The 20,731-nt window shown below is 37.1% G+C and overlaps 1 long non-coding RNA gene across 1 annotated transcript in view; it reads left to right on the forward strand.

The window, feature by feature from the left end:
• Window positions 1–3,550: 3,550 nt before the first annotated feature.
• The window catches only part of LOC132358773 (uncharacterized), a 200,685-nt gene continuing 183,504 nt past the window's right edge, over window positions 3,551–20,731 (forward strand). Inside the window, exons 1-2 of the long non-coding RNA XR_009500518.1 lie at window positions 3,551–3,569; window positions 9,371–9,525. This is a non-coding gene — a long non-coding RNA (uncharacterized LOC132358773). The remainder of the gene's footprint in view (window positions 3,570–9,370; window positions 9,526–20,731) is intronic.

The raw sequence follows: 20,731 nt of genomic DNA on the forward strand, positions 1-20,731 counted from the left end.
TATGGCCATTCTCACTGGTGCGAGGTGGTTCCTCATTGTAGTTTTGATTTACCTTTCTCTAATAATTAGCGATTTGAGCATCCTTTCATGTGCCTGTTGGCCATCTCTATGTCTTCTTGGGAGAAATGTCTATTTAGACCTTCTGCAATTTTTTTCATTGAGTTTTTCTTTTTATATTGAGCTGTGTGAGCTGTTTGTATATTTTAGAGTTTAATCCCTCATGGGTTCCATCGTTTGCAAATATTTTTTCCCATTCTGTAGGCTCTTTTCGTTTTGTTTATGGTTTCCTTTGCTGTGCAAAAGATTTTCAGTTTAACTTAAGTCCCATTTGTTAATTTTTGTTTCCATTTTCATTGCTCTAGGAGGTGGTTCCAAAAAGATTTTGCTACAGTTTATGTCAAAGTGTCTTCTGCCTATGTTTTCCTCTAGGAGTTTTATAGTATCCATTCTTACATTTAGGTCTTTAACTCATTTTAAGATTATTTTTGCGTATGATGTTAAAGAATGTTCAATTTCATTCTTTTACATGTAGCTGTCCAGTTTTCCCAGCACCACGTATTGAAGAGGCTGTCTTTTCTCTACTGCATATTCTTGCCTTTGTTGTCATAGATTAATTGACCATAGGTGGTTGGGTCTACTTCGGGGCTCTCTTTCCTGTTCCATTGATCTATATTTCTGTTTTGTGCCAGTACCATGTTGTTTTCATGACTGTAACTTTGTAGTATGGTCTGAAGTCAGGAAGTCTGTTACCTCCAGCTCGGTTTTTCTTTCTTAAAGTTGGTGTGGCTAATAGGGGTCTTTGTGTTTTCATACAAATTAAAAATTTTTTTGTTCTAGTTCTGTGAAAAATGCCATTGGTCATTTGATAGGGATTGCGTCGAATCTGTGGATTGTCTTGGGTTATATGATCATTTTAACAATATTGATTCTTCCAGTCCAAGAACATGGTATATCATTCCAACTGTTTGTGTCATGTTTAATTTCTTTAATCAGCATCTTATGGTGTTCAGAGTACAGTTCTTTTGTCTCCTTAGGTAAGTTTGTTCTTGAGTATTTTATTTCTTTTGATGTGATGGTAAATAGGATTTTTTCCTTAATTTTTCTTTCTGATCTTTTGTTGGCTTTAAGTGGGCTTTAAGGCTTCAGTTCCCCCCTATACTCCTGGTCTAACCACACACCTGGGGGGACCTTCAGGCAGATTTTTTTAAAGCTATTTGAATGTATGTTCAAGGGCAGCAACAAATCTCTCATCCTTGGATTTAATACATCTTTTTATTGCATTATAGATGAATTTACTTTATAAGATAGTTACTTACCTTTGCTGTGATAGGTTCACCAGTTCTTTTATAATAAGTTTGGTTCAGCTCAGCATCTAAATTCTACAAAATTAGTCTTGCTCATTTCCATTTAGATGAGCGCCTGATTAAAGTACAATGGCACTCTGACTTCTTAATATAAACCTTTACATTTTTTTATAGGAAAGTTTTACACAGTTTAACACAATAAAATTTGATGCCATTCAAGCACTATATATTTGTCTTAGTTCATGTTTTCATTATGATGTGCTTGAGTTCTAAGGTTTGTGTAAGTGTATAAAGATTTCTAGTAACATTTTCCCCAGAATAGTATTTTAATTTTTATCAGGAACTTGAACATTAATAGTTAGTATATGAGGAGAAACATGTGAAGAATAAAGAGGTGAATAAAGATGAAAAATTAAAAATTGAGGATAATAATGAGGATGTGAACTAAAACCCTGGCTGCATTGTCTTCTATGAATAATTTTCCAGACTTTACTGAGTATATCCATGTTTTCTCATTCTTCTCAAACATTGGAAGGGCTTTCTTTCTTTTAAATCTCTCAGTAATTATTCTTGTTATCCTCTACTAGTGACTTATGAAAGAAATTTCTCCTGCCGTTACTTGATTTTCTCTGTTTCATTAATCTCTTCCTGTGTATTGGATCATCACATCAACATTCAAATATGCTCTAGAATCTCTTACCTCAAACAGAAAAAAAAAAAAAAAGACAGTAAAAATATTAGTTAGATCTCTGAAATAAATGTCTGGTCCAGAAAATAACTTAATGATATGAATTCTGGCACAGACATCACCTTCTTAAGTCCAGAGAAATGTCTTTCTTTGATTTTTTCCTCCTCTAACACATTACTGTGCATTGTCTTATTGGAACAAGCTACTAAATCTCTCCAACCCTTCAACGTGTCATTGAATTCATATTCTGCAACTTCCTGTCCCAATAATGTTAATCTCACCATTTCTTTTATCCCTTGTTTGATTATATAGAAAGTAAAGATAATATCTGTAGCAGACATAAGTGGTTGCCTACCTCACTTTCAATCTCCCTACTTGGTTATTTTGTTCATGTTTTTAATTCTCTCCCATAGGACTCACTGTTAAATCCTGCGTACTCTAAGCTGATCATTAAAATCTTTTTCTCTTTGCCAGTGATAGATCTAGGGATGATTATGAAACTTTGATCCTACCCTAAAGATAAAAAATATATTTTAATCATGGTTAAATTTGTATTCATCTTCATTTACATTTGGAGAAGTCTGCTGGAAAGAGTCTGGGGAAAGTTTCCCCTTTAAAAAAGAAAACTCACACAAGAAGAGTTACCCACATTTTCTACTACACGTTCTCATGTTTACACACAGAGTCATAACCATTTTACTCTCATGAAGGGAGGAAGGCTGAGAACAAAGGTGCTGAGGAGGGCAGGTCAGAAAATAACGCAAAAAGCTGGGTTCTTGATGACATCATTCAGCCACTGAATTAAACAACCCTGGGGGTGCCTGACCTTTAGAGTCTTTGCTATATGAGGTAATACATTTTTCTTACTGAATTGGGATTTTCTATTTTTTTCAGGCAAAAGAATCTTATATAGTGTAGTACTTACCCACAAGTCTGGTGAGATGATTTAATAAGTTAATTCACATATACCACATAGCAGAGAGCTTGGGACATAAAATACTTAAAAATGGAAATTATTACAATTGAATTTTCCCCTCTTCCTCTCCTTCTTCTCCTTCTTCTTCTCATAGTATTAGTATTAGTAATAATTAGTACTGTTTTATTTTACGATTTCATGCGGTCTAAGTAAATTTAATTTCCCCAATAGCAGTACCATGCATCTTTATGAAAGAAAACAAGAAACAATATCAAGCAATTAGATAAACACATAACATTTTCTGTAGTTTAAGAATCATCTTTTGGCTTACAAGATTTTCAGATGTAGGGGATTTTAAATGCCTACTCCGTTCTTCATTACCTGCTGAGTTATCCATGACCTAAATATATGCCTCATCCTTATATTTTTATCGTTAGACTCATATGCCTCCTTCAGGGGTGATGCATTCTACTCAATAATGACAGATAATGATATAAAATTTAAGCAAATAGTAATGTTATAAATGGACCTTAATCATTTCAAATCTTATGTTTCTCACTCAGAAAGGACCAAGCTTTCCAAAATAGTAGGGGACCAGATGGAAGAAATGTAATATTCAAAGGCAAATCTATATATGTTACTTCAGATATATCAAGTAAAGGTAAAAATGGATATTTGTTTCTAAAGAGAGATAAAAGACCTTGCTAATTTTCATTAAGTACTTAGTCTTAATGAATTTCACTTAAATCCTAAGTAATTTTTAAATAGATCTTTATTGGAGTATAATTGCTTCACAATACTGTGTTAGTTTCTGCTGTACAACAAAGTGAATCAGCCATATGCATACATATATCCCCATATCCCTCTTGAGCCTCCCTCCCATCCTCCCTATCCCACCCCTGTAGGTCATCGCAAAGCACCGAGCTGATCTCCCTGTGCTGTGCTGCTTCTTCCCACTAGCTAACTGTTTTACATTTGGTAATGTATGTATGTCAATGCTACTCTCAGTTCGCCCCAGCTTTCCCTTCCCACCCAATATCCTCAAGTCCATTCTCTATGTCTACATCTTTATTCCTGCCCTGCCACTAGGTTCATCAGTACCATTTTTTTTTTTTAGATTGCATATATGGAATCTATTCCATATATATGCGTTAGCATACGTATTTGTTTTTCTTTTTCTGACTTACTTCACTCTGTATGACAGACTCTAGGTCCATCCACCTCACTACAAATAACTCAGTTTCGTTTCTTTTTATGACTGAGTAATATTCCATTGTATATAGGTGCCACATCTTCTTTATCCATCTAGGTTAGTTCTATGTCCTGGTTATTGTAAATAGTGCTGCAGTGAACACTGTGGTACATGTCTCTTTTTGAATTATGCTTTTCTCAGGGTATATGCCCAGTAGTGGGATTGCTGGGTCATATGGTAGTTCTAGTTTTAGTTTTTTAAGGAACCTCCACACTGTTCTCCATAGTTGTATCAACGTACATTCCCACCAACAGTGCAGGAGGGTTCCCTTTTCACCACACCCTTTCCAGCATTTATTGTTTCTAGATTTTTTGATAATGGCCATTCTGACCGGTGTGAGGTGTCACCTCACTGTAGTTTTGACTTGCATTTCTCTAATAATTAGTGATGTTGAGCATCTTTTTGTGTGCCTCTTGGCCATCTGTATGTCTTCTGGGACCTAATTAAACTTAAAAGCTTTTGCACAGCAAAGGAAACCATAAATAAGATGAAAAGACAACCCTCAGAATGGGAGAAAATATTTGCCAGTGAAACAATAGATAAAGGATCAATCTCCGAAATATACAAACAGCTCGTGCAGCTCAATATCAAAAAAAACAAACAATCCAATTAAAAAATGGGCGGAAGACGTAAATAGACATTTCACCAGAGACATAAGTAATTTTTTGATTGACTTGAATGCCAGCTTTATATTCAGAGTGGTCAAGTTCAAATAATTTTTGGGAGAACTGAGCACACATGCAACAAAATGTGAGGACATTAATCGAAATTTAAGGACTATAAACTTTCCAAATAACTCTAACATAAAATCAGTGAAAAAATTTAAGCAATATATAATAGTGACATAACTGTTGCTTCAGTCTTCTTGTAAATTAAATATAAATAACACCGATAAGTAAATTTTCTTATATGGGTGTAATAAAAAATGGTTCTTGAAAATTAAAAAAGAGAAAAATTAAGTACATAATTACATTGGAGTCAAAGTACATTTTATTGTTGTTGTTGTGATAACAGTTGCTAATTTTCAACAATACAGGAATTGTTGCCTAACTATAGTTTTCTTTGTTCCAAATAGATTTTTCAAAGCAAAAATATTACATAAATTTTGCCCATAAGATGATTAGACAAAACTGGCGTTGGGATGGAAAATCATGTGTTTCAAGACCCTTCACACCAAGAGATATTTAAGCATTATTACTTAGATTAATTGAGCTTTTATTAAAGCTAATTTTCTAGTATTCACACTTCAAAATACAGATGGAAATAAAATATATAGTTCTCAATTTGGCAGGAGTGTACTATACAATTTATAATAAAGTTGATTTATATTAATTGCTAGAAAATTTATGGGCAACAGATTTATTTTAATGGAGTCATTTATTGTCCTAATTTGTTTTATTGATATTAGGATCCGGACATCTTGCTGTTTTAAAAGGATACTCAAGCACAGGGAGATCAGCTCCGTGCTTTGTGACCACCTAGAGGGGTGGGATAGGGACAGGGGAAGGGAGAGGCAAGAGGGAGGGCATCTGGGGCTATATGTATATGTATAGCTGATTCACTTTGATATACAGCAGAAACTAACACAACACTGTAAAGGAATTATACTCCAATAAAGCTGTTAAAAAAAAAAAGTTAACAAACAGCAAATTAAAAATGGATGATTTTTTAAATCCATTTACAATTAATTAAATAGTACATTTTGTTTTCTTTTCTTTTTTCTCCTTATGATTGTTGTTTTTCATTGTCGCCCCTATGTCCTTATGCTAATAAATAAAGTTGGTTTCTGCTAAATACAGTATTGAAAATCAAGAAGGAAATACACTATTCTCTTATTCTCCTTTAATTTGAAAATATGTGTATTGGCACCACTATATTGCTTTCAGTTAACGTTAATTTGTGTGTACTTCACATTTTTTATCAGTCTTGCTAAGGGTTTCTCTTAGTTTCTTGTTGCTGCTGTAACAAATTAACACAATCTTAGTGACTTAAAACACCACAAATTTATTATTTTACAGTTCTGGAGATCACAGTTCAAAATAGGTCCAACTAAGCTACAGTTAAAATGTTTACAGGACCCCATTCCTTCTGCACATTCTGGGAATCCATTTTCTTGCCTTTCTCAGCTTCTAGAGGCTCTCCCCAATCCTCAGCTACTGGCCCCCTTCCATACTTACAGCCTGAAATGAAATCATTCTCACTTTGCTTCCACTGTCACATCTCCTTTTCTGACTCCGACACTTCTGCTTCCCTCGTCTACTCTTTTTCAAAATAAGGACCTTTGTGATTACACTGGCTCACCAGGGTAATTCAGGAAACGCTATGGAGATCCTAACTTAACTGCATCTGCAATGTCTCTTTGCCATGTAAGGGAACATATTCCCAGGTTCTGGGAAATAACACTTTTACAACTTGGGAGGGGGTATTATTCTACTACTACAGAGTTTATCAATTTTATTAAACTTTCAAAGATTAAAGCTTATGGCTTTGTTATTTTTCTCTATTTTATATCTTTGATCTTTGTTCTCATCATTCTACTTTTTATCCTTCTTCTTCCTCTGGGTTTTAAATTTTCCTTTTTCCTTTTTAGAATCTTGAGATGGAGGCTTAGCTTATTGATTTTTTAAACTTTCATATTTAAATGATAAAGTATATCCAAAGACTGTTTTGCCTCAATCATATAAGTTTTGATAAGGGAAATTTCTATTTCCATACTGTCAATAATATATTTTAAATTCCCATTGCATTTTTTTAAAGAAGTGTTAATTTAGACACGTACTGCTAATTCTCAAACACATAAGATTATCTCATTATTCTTCGCGAAAACACTTATTCATTTATGTATGTTCACAGAACATATGATCCTTTGTGACTTATTGAGACTTGTTTTATAGCCCCAAAGACTATGTATTTTAGCTGCCAGATGTAGTATTCTATAAATTTCTGTTAGGTAAGTTAGATAATAATATAGTTTAAAACTTTTATATCTAGAACAGATATAGCAGAGGAGAAGGGGTTGAGAGGTGGGCAAAATGGGTAAAAGGGATCAACTCTGTGGTGATGGATGATAACTACACTTTTGATGATGATCCCGTTGTGTATTGAATTACAGTGTTGCACACCGGAAACTTTTATAATGGTATACATCAATTTTACTTCAATAAAAAATAAAGCTTTTATAGCATTACTGATTTTTTTGTTTTTAATTATGAGAAAATCCTATTTGAAATAGCTGTGGTTCATTGTATATTTTTCTGTAGCTCCTGTTAATTCTGTCAATGTTTTAAATGTATGTTGCTTTGTGTTATTACTGGTTATTTTCTAAATTCAGCTTTTTAATCTTTCACTTTTCAAAGTGACTTAAATTATGCCCATTAGCCATTATTGTAAGTAAAATACCATGTATTGTTGTTTTGTCCTTTGTACTTTAGTTGTCACTCATTCTCCTTCTATTATGTGTTATGTATCTGCAGTGTAGTTTTTTCTTCAAAGAGTTAGTAACTATTTAATATATTTTATAAATATTATTTTATAGTTAAATTCACAATTTCCCTTTCCAGTGATCTTCATTTCTTCCTGCAGATACGTACATCAGTAAATTTGTGCTCATTTTTGTTTGTTTGTTTTGGTTTGGTTTGGTTTTCTTTGTCTTATCTGAAGCGCTATCAACAGTATTCCTTGCAGTCTGGTTCAGCTAGCAACAAATTCTGCCTGTTCTTGTTTATTTGAAAATTTCATTATTTAACCTTAATTTTGGGACAAAATTATTAGTAGATATAAAATTTGGGGGTTACACATTTTTCCTATAATTTCATTAAATATATGATTTTATTATCTCTGGCTTCACTTGTTTCTGATGATGTTAGCTCTCATTCTTCTTATTGTTGTGCCAGAATATAATGTATCTTTTTATTTTCTGGTTAAATATTATTTTCATTTATGATGTTTGACTATGATGTGACTTTCTTTGAATGTATTCTATTTGTGTCTTGCAGAATTTTTTAAAAATAAGTTTTTGTTTTTAGAAAAGATTTTAGATTTATAGAAAAATTGAAAGGGTAATACAGACGGTTCCCATATACCCAGCCCCGAGTTACATTCTGCACCCATCCTGGATTCCCCTGACCTCTTAAATGATTTTTTTAAATTTGTTTATATTAATATTTACTATTTGAGCTGTAAAGCTCTATGGAATTTTACAAATGCTTAGTGTCATGTATCTGCAATGAAAGTATACAGCATTGTTTTGAAACTCTGAACATATTCCCTGTGTTTCATCATCATTTCTAGCCCTTCTTTAATCTACTGGCCATTACTGATTTACCATGCCTATAGGTTCTGTCATTTCCAGATGTCATATAAGTGGAATAATTCAGTATGTAGACTTCTGCTACTGGCTTCTTTCATTTTACCCTATACATTTAATATTCATCCATATCCTTTCATGGCATTTTAGTTCATTTATTTTTCTTCATTGAATAATATTGCACTGTTTGAATGTACCACACTTTGTTTATCCATTCATCTATTCCTCTCTTGATTGTCTTTGTCCCTTGTGAAATACCAGTTGACTGCATTTCTGTGCATCTCCTTCTGGGCTGTTTATATGGTTTAATTGATCTATGTGTCTATTCTTGAGCCAATATCATGCTCTCTTGATTACTGTAGCTTTATAGTAATTCTTGAAATCAGGAATTGTTAGCACTACAGCTATGCTGTTAATCTTCTATTATTGTTTTGGCAATTTTAGGTCTTTCTCCTTTCCACATTAACTTGATATTAGTGTGTCAATATCAAGAAAATAGCTCACTGGAATTTTGATTGGAATTGCATGGAATATATAGATACAGTTAAGAAGAATAAACATCTTAATAATATTGATTTTTCCAGTCAGTATACACAGAATAACTCTTGATTTATTTAATCTTTGGTTTCTTTTATCAGCATTTTATAGTTTTGCACATATAGTTCCTATACATATTTTGTTAGATTTATATTTAAGTACTTCATCTTTATGGTACAATATACATGGTATGTTTTTTTTTGTTTTTAATATTAACTAGAAATTTATTTTATTTATTTATTTTATTTATTTTTGGCTGTGGTGGGTTTTTGTTTCTGTGCGAGGGCTTTCTCTAGTTGCGGCAAGCGGGGGCCACTCTTCATCGCGGTGCGCGGGCCTCTCACTATCGCGGCCTCTCTTGTTGCAGGGCACAGGCTCCAGACGCGCAGGCTCAGTAGTTGTGGCTCACGGGCCCAGTTGCTCCGCGGCACGTGGGATCTTCCCAGACCAGGGCTCGAACCCGTGTCCCCTGCATTGGCAGGCAGATTCTCAACCACTGCACCACCAGGGAAGCCCAACATGGTATGTTTTAATTTCAAATTTCATTGACTTATTAAATGTATGTGTGTTTATATTTATATGTACGGTATATATACAAAATACATATATATGTATGTACAGCATATACACAAGAATATATACTAAACCATGAATCCTGTGACCTTGTTATAGTCCTTTATTATTTCCATAATTTTCCAAAATTATATTTTTCTGCAGAGACAATCATGTCATCTGCAAGTATAGACAGCTTTATTTAATCCTTTCCAAGCCAAATACTTTCTCTTTTTTTTTCTTTCTTGTTTTAACGTACTAGCTAAAAATCTCAGTAAAACGGAGAGTAGGAAGAGTAAAAGAGAATATCTTTCCTTTTTTCTGGATTTTAGTGAGAAAGTTTTCAACTTCTTAACATGATATATAAATATTTTTATTTCACGTAATGCTTGTGTCTGGTTTTGGTATTATGGTAATGCTGACCTCATAGAATGAGTTTCCTCAGCTTCTGTTTTCTGGAAGGGAATGTGGTAATTGGCACCGTTTCTTTTGATTTGGTAAAATTCACCGGTGACTATCTGAACTGAAGGTTTCTTTTTTGGAAGGTTTTTGATTATTGATACAATTTTTTTTTAATAGATATGGGCCTGATCAGATGACCTGTCTCTCCTTGTGTAACTTTTAAGCATTTGTGTCTGTGAAAAAATCATTCTGTTTCATCTAAATTATAGAGTTCTGCTTGTTGTTCTTTACTGCCTTTTTAACATTCATGAAACAGGTCAGGATGACGTCTCTTTAATTTCTGATATTGGTAATTATTTTTTCTTTTCTTTTCTTTTTCTGTTAACCTGGCTAGAGGTTTATCAGTTTTGCTGGTCTTTTCAAAGACGTTTTTGGTTTCATTGATTTTCTCTACTAAAGTTTTCAGTTTCAATAACTTATGCTCACATATGTATTATTTCTTTTTACTTTCTGCTTACACTAATATTAAATTGTTCTTCATTCTCTAGTTTCCTGAGGTGGAGCTCAGATTACTGATTATAGATCTTTCTTCTTTCTGAATATATGCACTTAATTTTCCTCTCAGCACTGCTTTCTCTGTATCTACAATTTTTTTTAAATTTTTATTTCTATATAATTGCTTTTTAAAATTCCTCTTGAGACTCTTCTCTGTGATCCACATGAGTTTGAGAAAAATGTATATTTTATTGTTGTTGAGTGGAGTATTCTATAAATGCCAATTATATTAGTTTGATTGCTGTTACTGTCCAGGTCAAGTCTATCCTTACTGATTCTGTACCTACTTGATCTATCAGTTTTTGCTTCACATATATTGAAAGCTTGATGTCAGATTCCACAACTTTAGGATTTTTATGTCTTTTTGGAGAATTGATACTTTTATTAATATGTAATGTCCCACCTTTTCCTTGGTATTTTTAATTAAAAAAAATTTTTTTTTAACATCTTTTTTTTTTTTTTTTAAACATCTTTATTGAAGTATAATTGCCTTACAATAGTGTGTTAGCTTCTGCTTTATAACAAAGTGAATCAGTTATACATATACAATATGTTCCCATTTCTCTTCCCTCTTGCATCTCCCTCCCTCCCACCCTCCCCATCCCACCCCTCTAGGTGGTCACAAAGCACCGAGCTGATCTCCCTGTGCTATGCGGCTGCTTCCCACCAGCTATCTATTTTACATTTGGTAGTGTCTATATGTCAATGACACTCTCTCACTTCGTCTCAGCTTACCCCCACTGGAATGGTTTTGACCCAGAAAGAATGTCACCAATAAACAGTCTCAGTGTGAAACAAGATAGAGAACAACCCCTCAGGGAGCTCACTGTAAGGCTGGAGGCAAGGCCCCTCCTACACTTTTCTTCACTCCCACATGGAGCAAAAGACTCAGTTATGTGTTTAGTCCAAATCTTGTAAAGCAGCACTGGCTGTAGGGGCTAACCCTGCCCTTTGTTTCCAGGTGTCCCAAGCTGATTCTTAAATCAGCTTTGTTGAAATTAATATGCCTACTCCAAAGTTTTTAGTTTAGTATTAACTTAATATGCCTTTCTTATTCCCTTTACATTTTTTGAATTATTGGAATTTATTTTTAGAATAGTTTTGAGCTTGCAGAAAAATTGAGCAGCATGTTCAGAGTTCCCATATACTCCCCCTCCCACTCCTTCCCTTGCCCTCATTATTAACATCTTGCCTTGGTGTGGTAAGCACGTTAAAATTGAACCTACATTGATACATTGTTATAAAATAAAGTCAGTTATTTTAAGAGCTCACATTCTTTGTGATCTACAGTTCTGTGGGTTTTGTCAAAGGCATGATGTTATGTACCCACCATTACCACCACATCATGTGGAATAGTTTTACTGCCCTAAAAATCCTGTCTGCTCTAGCTGTTCATCCTTCCCTCCTCCCCTCCCCAATCCCTGGCAGATTGTTCTTTTTTTCACTGTGAATATGATAAATTCCAGATTTTCTCCAAATATATTATGGCAGATTATACTCCAACACATGGAAGGGAAGTATTATCACAGTAGTTTTTTTTCAAATATAATCAGACTGGGTTTATGCCTCTCCTACAAAGATTGATAATAATAAAAGTATATTGTCTCTAACGCTTGTTCACCTGAGTTTGGATTATATAAGAACTACTGAAATAGGCCACCAATCTTCCAACTCTTGTGCTAGAAAGAGCCTCTTTTTTTTTTTTTTTTTTGTCTAAACCATACTAGCCTCTAATGAATTCAGCCAATTAAAGGAACTAAAGGTTTCTTTTCTCATTGTTCCTATGATCTATGTACTCTGTGTGCCTACAAGATGCCAGTATTAAGAGTTCATTCCTTGCATATTCTCTGTCCATCACCACTGCCCTATGCTATGAGGAAGTGCTTCTTCTCCACCCCTCACTTGGGTTACAGAAGGATTAGTCTGTATAACCACTTACTCTAGGCTAAGTGAGGTCTTTGAGTGCCTCATAAGGCCTCTTTAGCCATAGTTCTTGATGCTCTGGACTTATTGGCATGTTCATAGGAGTTTTTGTGGAAATGTAGTTACCTGGAAGTGCTGAGGTGTTTGTTCGCTTGTTTGAAACTTGAATAACGTAAACACCTTGTTCTTCTGCTTAATCCCCAAGGATTGACATGGGGATGGTTCAATTTCTCCTTTTAGTATATTCAGTAGACTAATGCAGCAATGTGCTGTGTTCTCCTTCAATAGTCCTTGTTGCTCCCATTTACTACCCACATGGTAAGAAAGCTGTCCTACATGTTTATCTCAAACTTACATGGAGAAATTTGAGAAGAGTCAATTAGTAGAACCATCCATAATGTCAACTACTAGTAAGGGTCTATAGAGGCAAACATAGATACATATATCCATGTCTGTCTGTCTATCTATCTATCTATCTATCTATCTATCTATCTATCTATATCTCCTCTGGAAATTTTTTTCCGTGATACATTAGTTGGTGGGAACGAATTTTTCATAGAATATGTAAAGGCCATTCTGTGTGTACATGTTTGTATATATTTCATAATTTTCCATGTATATGTAGATAGAAATCTACACACCAAAGTTCTACTTCATTTATGTAATTATTAAGGTTATTTTTATAATGAAATGTTAAGATTTCAAAGAATTTTTATCTCCTAATTTTCTCCCAAATATTAATTGAATTACATAGGGGAACATGTAATCTAAATTCCTAAATAGTTATATCAATATTGATGCTAATTTTCAACGCTTTTTTCATCAAGTGTATATATTAATAAGATGTGTGAAATTTTTTAATTCTAGTAATAGCTTTAGGTATAGATTTTTTTTTTTGATCTCTATGTGTGTGGTGTGTTTTATTATATATTAGTCTCTTAAATCAAATAGAAAACAAAAAGTGGAGCTACAAACCAAAGTTACAACAGGATTAGCTTTTCTCATCGCCCGTCTATCTACTTTTGCCAGAGGTCTTTATTTCTTCATAAGGCTTTGAGCTACTGTGCAGGGTCCTTGACTCCAACCTGAAGAACTCCCTGTGGCAGGCGGGTCTGGTGGTTAAGAACTCTTGATTAACTGGGAATGTCTTGATTTCTCCCTCATTTTCGAAGGAAAGTTTTGCTAGATATAGGATTCTTGGTTGATGGTTTCTTTCCTTCAACACTTGAAGTACATTGAGCCATGCCATCTGGCCTCCGAGGCTCCTGATGAGAAATCTGCTCATGACCTTCCTGGCAAATCTTCTCTCAGCTTCATAGAACTTTCATAATGTACCTTATCGTGTCTTATGCAGCAGAACATTTTGTATAGTATCGTGAAGTCAGTTAAGTTGTAACATTATTTTGAGACCAGAATTTAAGGAAAAGGAATTGAATATTTCAAGTGTAGACATTATGAGGTCTTTAAAATTATTACAGATTTTCAAACGAGAAATAAAAAGGCCACTGAAGTATCCTACAGATTTTAATTTATAACAAAGTGAATACCAATATCTAATAACACACGTAAAGAAAAATTTCTTTGGGATCCTTTTTCCTAAGTGTAAAGGGGCCTTGAACTCAAGAAGTGAGAAAACCCCTGTGGTTTACCCCCAGCTGTGATGCGTCCATTTCTTGCTCTGACCTCAGAGTGCACCACTGTGATGTACTTCACAGAGCCCTGTAAAAGGGGCAGCTGGGCCCAGGTTTTTGGTCCTTAGAGCCCAGGAAGCTGCTTTTGGTGACCTGACGGCCTTGGACCTACAGTTAGCTTGTTTTTTCCTTGTTTCTGCCGTTTTGTTGATTTATTTTTCTCTTTTCTCTACTCTTTTTTATCTTTCTCATTTTTCTTTCTTCTTTGCCTTTTTCTCATTTTTCTCTCTTTATCATTTCTTTTAGTTTTAAATTTTTTCTTCTCAATTTTTTGGTGTCTCTTTTCCATTTCTTCTGCTTTCTTTTCTTCCTTTGTTCTTTTTCTCATTTGTATCTTAATTTTAGTTAGTATTGCTAGATTAGTACAGTTAGCATAGTCAGTACTGTTGGTATAGTTAGCATAGCTGGTGTAGTTAATACTTGATTAGCATAGTTAGTGTAGTTAGTGCTAGTTAGCACTGTTGGTACAGTTAGCGTAGTTAGCGCTGCTAGTAGAGACAGCACACTTAGCACTGTTAGTACAGTTAGCATTGTTAGTTAGCGTAGTTAGCGTTGCTAGGTAGTGCTGTCAGTCAGTGTAGTTAGCAGGTCACCATGATGCAGGGCCTCACAGCCAACTCTGCTGACAAGGAGGCTCATATTGATGGCTTTGAGATCCTCCGCACCATTGGTGAAGGCACCTTCAGTAAAGTAAAGTTGGCGCGGCACATTCTGACCGGGACACAGGTGGCTCTCAAGGTGATTAAGAAAAGGCGTCAGAGCGTCGCAAGTGTCCAGGCAGTTTTCCGGGAAGTGTGCAGTATGAAGCTCCTGAATCACCCCAATATTGTAAAACTGCTGGGGGCGATTAACACAGAGGAGGCATTTATTCTGGTGATGGAGTACCTCAGTGGGGGGGACATGTGCCACTATTTGAAGATCCATGACCGTATGACAGAGGCGGAGGCCCGAGGCCCGTTCCAGCAGCTGCTCTCCGCCCTGCAGCACTGCCACCAGAGGGGCATCGTGCATCGGGACCTGAAGCCAGAGAACATCCTCTTTGATTCCAACATGAATATCAAACTTACAGACTTTGGCTTCAGCAACAAGTGTGATGACTCTGGACAAATGGACACAATCTGCGGCACACCCCCTTACTTTGCCCCGGAAATCTTCCTGGGGCAGAGCTACGGCCCTGCGGTGGACGTGTGGAGCCTGGGAGTAGTGCTCTACGCCATGGTAACTGGGTGCCAGCCCTTTTGGGGAAAAGACTACCAGGAGCTGCGGAAGCAAGTCCTACAAGGGAAATACCACATCCCACCTTATCTGTCTTTGGAGATAAGGGATCTATTACAAAAAATGATTGCCCTCAACCCCAGTGACAGAGGCACCTTACCTGACCTCATGGGGCATGCTTGGTTAAACATGGGCCAGAAGGAGCCACTCCAGCCACCCTGTGAAGAGGACCTGAAGGTGACAACGGTGACGACTCCGGGCTTGACTTGCGACCAGATCCAGGATGCTGGAACAGGCAGTGTGAGCGCCAAGAAACCCCAGGTAGGGGCCTCCATCGTAACTGTGAGGCCCTTCTGTCGCGGGGACCTCAGCGGCAGTGAACTTGAGCCTTCTCAAAGCCCTGTGGTGTCCCCCCTGAAAAGCAGGTGGCTCTACCAGGGAGAAAACGTGCAGCTGCAGGAAGACCAGCAGGCGGAGCAGAAGACCGGTGAGTCTGCCTGTCCCCCACCCAGCCTGGAGGCGAGGACTGCCACCCCCAGCCCAGCCCCCCAGTGTGGCACTGGGACATCCCCCTCCACCAGCAGCAGGATTGGAGCCCCAGAGGGAACCAGCTGCCCCCCGGGTGTGTCCAACACTGGAGGGTCCTCCCACACTGGGCAGCCTGAGAGTGTGTCCTCATCCACTCCCTCTGGCCACAGCCAGAAAAAGCAAGGGGTGGCTAGGAGAATCTGGAACTTTGTTTTGAAACATCTTTGTTGCAAGCTGCCCAGCAAGAGGCGTCATAATAAAGTGAGCCCATGTGAACCCCATGCATGACCGAGGCAGGAAGGTCAGGCCGCCGCGCTCCCTGGGGCCCGGTCCAGTGGAAGATGAGGGTGTTCTCTGTGCGGCCTTCAGAAGCATCGTATCCAAGACCCTGGCCAGCTCAGAGGATGGTCCGGAGCAGCCCGGGCGACCGAAAGCGAGGCCACCGTGGCTGCAGGTCTGCCCCTCAACCCCCACCTGGGTGAAACTTCAGAGACTGGACTGTCATTCCTGGGTCACGTCTCCCCTCCCCCACTCTTCTGTCTTCCGTGTTGGTGGGGGAGGGGGATAGTTCTTGTTCCAAGGACTCCTTGGTTCTTCCAATTCTAGTTAATAAACTTGATGCTCGGGCTTCCCTGGTGGCGCAGTGGTTGAGAATCTGCCCGCCAATGCAGGGGACACGGGTTCGAGCCCTGGTCTGGGAAGATCCCATGTGCCGCGGAGCAGCTGGGCCCGTGAGCCACAATTACTGAGCCTGTGCATCTGGAGCCTGTGCTCTGCAACAAGAGAGGCCGCGACAGTGAGAGGCCCGCGCACCGCGATGAAGAGTGGCCCCCGCTTGCCACAACTAGAGAAAGCCCTAGCACAGAAACTAAGACCCAACACAGCCATAAATAGATAAATAAATACTTTTAAAAAAAAACAAAAAAAACTTGATGCTCCAGAAAGATGTATCACACCCTGCTTTGCATCTGCTGTGATGCATAGTGCTCAAGGAGACACCTAGAAAGACAGAAGCTGAGAGATTGGAGTGTGGATGCAAAAATAGAGTTACTAGGAATGGGAGAAGTACAATTTAAACTCAGTTACTGGGGCGCACACTTCCACTCCAGCACAACGCAGTGCTTTACATGTTTACATGGCCCCAAGGTATTATAGGACACATTCCCATTAGCTCTGTTGCTTCTGGGCCGTGCTCAGGAACTAGGTCAATACAGATGCTCCTGGGTGGGGATCCAGCGTCCACATTGCTCAGTTCCATCCTTTTCCATAAGCCCGAGCTCACCCCCAGCCTCCTCCCCACAAACAGGTGGAGGTCAGCTCATGACTCTCACAATCCTCAGGTTCTTCCAACCTGCTTTGATCCTTGGGGAAAACCAGCCAATTGTTGGCTTGTCTTTCCCAAAGTTATCATCCTCTTTATTTCTAATGTGGAACACCTACCTCTTTATTCAATTTCAGATTTTATAAAATACTGGAAAAGTCTTTGGCTTTAAGCTGCTTTTTTCTGCTTTCCTACAACAAATGTCCACTGAGAAAGAAAACAGAAAATCATTATCTAATTGAAATTGTAGGAGCAAATATATGTAGAAAAAATATATATACCTTGATACTGTCCCATTTGTATACATATTTCTGATCAGTGCCATTTGTATAGCTTCACTATTAATTGCCAATTCCTTTGGGGTAACCTGGAGTCCCTACTGACATGCAAACATTCTCTGAGAAAACAGCACTGCTATTACCACTTAACTATGCTTTAAGGTAAATTAATTTGTCAGCTTTGTTGGTATGACCACTGACAGTCACTAGACTGCAGCTCGTTAAGATTGGTTATAAAATGTGTTTTGCTGGAGGGCGGGGGAGAGGAAGTTTCTGAGCCCAGTTGATATTCTCAGACTAATTCACAGTGTGGTCTTGGGGGCTGTTCCTGTCTCTGGAATAGAAGCGGCCAGAGAGTGAAGAATTACAAGAACATTTACTTCCTTCATTTCCTCTTTAGTTCTAAATATATCTCAATGTCCAAAAATAAAAGGCTATGTAATATATTTCCAGTTTTTCTTTATGAATAGGATCAGTAAATAATTAATAAAAGCAAATTAAAAGTGAACTTGTCACAAAGGGAACAATCCTTTGTCTGACATTAGTGAACAGCCTGGTTTTTAATATAAAATATTTTATAAAAGAAAATTATGCTGAGTTGCACTCAGGGTAATTAACTTTTCAGATGCAATAGCTTTAAACTATTTATGTTGCTTGAGAATAATTACTTGTAAGCAATTTGTTTCAATTTTATAAACTAGGGCCAGTTATTATAGGTATTACAGAAGCAGTAATTGCTATTCAGCAGGGTGACGCTTTGCTCTGTCCTCTCAGCGACTCCTGGTTGGAGATACGGGGGCACAGGACGGTAGGGAATTTGTAGCTGCTTTGCTTTTAACATCATTGTGTTAAGGCTGCAAGAGACTAGCTTATAAACTATGAGAGTCAGGCAAAGAGTTTGAACCTACACTATAAAATCCTGTAGTTCTACCCTCTTTACAATATCTGGCAAATCATTCATTTCACTAGGTTTATAGAGAGCCATTTAGTAAAATGAAATGGGTATCCTATGGGTAAAGATTTAATGTCTAGTGCAATCTAGGGCATTATAGTGCTACCTTCCAGCTCTTCTCTCCCAGTGTCTTATACTGGAGTTAGTGATGTGCACATATCTATTCATAGTTCCTCATTCCAATGAACTGTAAGGTCTTGAAATTGAAGGCATGACTTAGCAAAACTTTTTTCAAGGAGCAGGCACACAGAATATGAGTGCTGATTACATTTCATAATTAAATTCATTTTTTTTCTAATATAAACATTGAATTTCTCCTTAGCTTTCATACTAAGAAGACCTTGCAACTCACAAGATTTGAAAAATAACTCACCTCTTTGATTACATGTTTATTTGCATATTACTTTTTACCTGATATGAGAAAGAACACAGCTAAATACAGTTGTACTGGGAGTTTTGTACACGTGTGGAGGGATGAGAGAGAAAGGGTGTCGCTAACAATGGATTCTGACAGCAAGAGGGAGGCAGGAGGTCCTTAAGGACAATCCCTATTATTAGTTAGTGGTGGAGCTGAGGGGGGTCTGTATTCCAGTGATGTTTGTTTTGGTTCTGTTTTTATCCTCATAATTGTGTATCTGAGCAGCAACCCCCTGATTGGTTTTGTATTGGTTATTAATTATTTACTAATTATTAATTATTAATAAAACCTCTGTATATATTTTGTAAAATTTATCTATATTTTATGTTATTTATTAGATAAAACTTTTTGTAATCTTGTAAAAAACATTAGCAAGGGTTAAAATGATCATCCAATTTTTTTTCTCTATAGTAAATATAACAGGGACTTTTGGAAGAAAGAACCATTTTAATGTGTGTAATCTTCCTAAACTGTATATGTGGGAATCCATATGAAAATGCCAGGCTGGCCAAACCTACTAGATACATAAATACATACTCGTTAAAATGTTGAATGATGGTTCAAAATCATGGCTCAGTTTGGAGCCATGACTAGAAAGAGCTAGGAGAATGGCAGTTAGATAAATACTTAGTATTTCTAAAGGGATGTGGGACACAGTACCTCTTAAACATGGCATGCCCAAGAGTCACATGAAAAGGAATTGTAGTAAAGGGGTTTTGACTTTTCAATTCTCATTCAAGATTATAAACCAACTCTGGAATCATATGTGAACCATACCTAATCCTTGCTTGTTGCTCAACCTATTGTGTCTAACTCTGAGAAGCAGATTTCAGAGGGACAAAGGGAAAGAAGTTTGCAACACTAGGCCTATGAATTAAGCCCTGCTTAGTTCTCCTCTTTGATTTTACTGTGTACTGATATAGTATACGTCAAAGCATTTTATATAATCTGCACACCAAAGAATTCACACTGAAATGTGGTTATGGCACTAAAAATATCTTGCCAAAAGCCATTCTCCACAGAAGAGGAGTGAATGTGTGTTCCCAAACTTAACTTAAAAGTGATAACTTTATAAAATCCTTTGAATATCGGATGTGACTGGTGTGTAAACTAGATAGTGTCCTATTCAAAGATGCTTCAGGGTGTTTCCTGAAATAGATGTACTTATTTGGATTGGCTATATTTTCTGTCACTCCCTGTCTGAATTACAGGAAGCGCTTCATCATTAGGTGACCTGATTTGACCCCAGTTCCTCTCCCACAACTTCTCTATATGGTAGCCAGAATTGTCATTAACAAACAGAAGTTCAGTCTTTCTAAATTAGCTCCCGTTTCACTCTGAATATAAACCAAACTCTTCAAAATGACTTAAAAGCCCCACATGATTACCCCTCCCTTAGTTCTCAGACATCTCACATCACTGAGATGCAGCGGGAGCTCCGGTTCACCTTCTGCTTCTCCGGTGACACTAGCTTCATAGCTTTCTCCAAACATACCAGACAAGTTCCACATTTAGGATTTTGCTCTGACTCTGAATGGGTCAATTTTCCCCAAATAGCTTCATGGGTGAAGTCCCTCACTTCTTCAAATTTTTGGCTCAACTATCACCAAAAGGAGGTCTACCCATACCGACCTAAGTAAAAGTAGAATCCACCCCCAGGCCCCGCCTACAATTGAAAACCCTTTCCTTGTTCTTTCATTCCATAAGGCTCATGGCCTTTTAATGTAAAATATCATTTATGTGTCCATGTTTATCATTATCTGCTGCCCCATCGCTTCTAGAATATAAGCTCCACAAAGGCAGGCATCTTTGTTTGATTCACTAAAGTATCTTTGGAAAGTGAAATAAAACCTGGCTCATTGTGGGCCATCAATACTTTTTTTTTTTTTTAAG

The sequence above is a fragment of the Balaenoptera ricei genome, unplaced genomic scaffold, assembly GCF_028023285.1.
Source record: "Balaenoptera ricei isolate mBalRic1 unplaced genomic scaffold, mBalRic1.hap2 scaffold_369, whole genome shotgun sequence".
Classification (NCBI taxonomy): domain Eukaryota; kingdom Metazoa; phylum Chordata; class Mammalia; order Artiodactyla; family Balaenopteridae; genus Balaenoptera; species Balaenoptera ricei.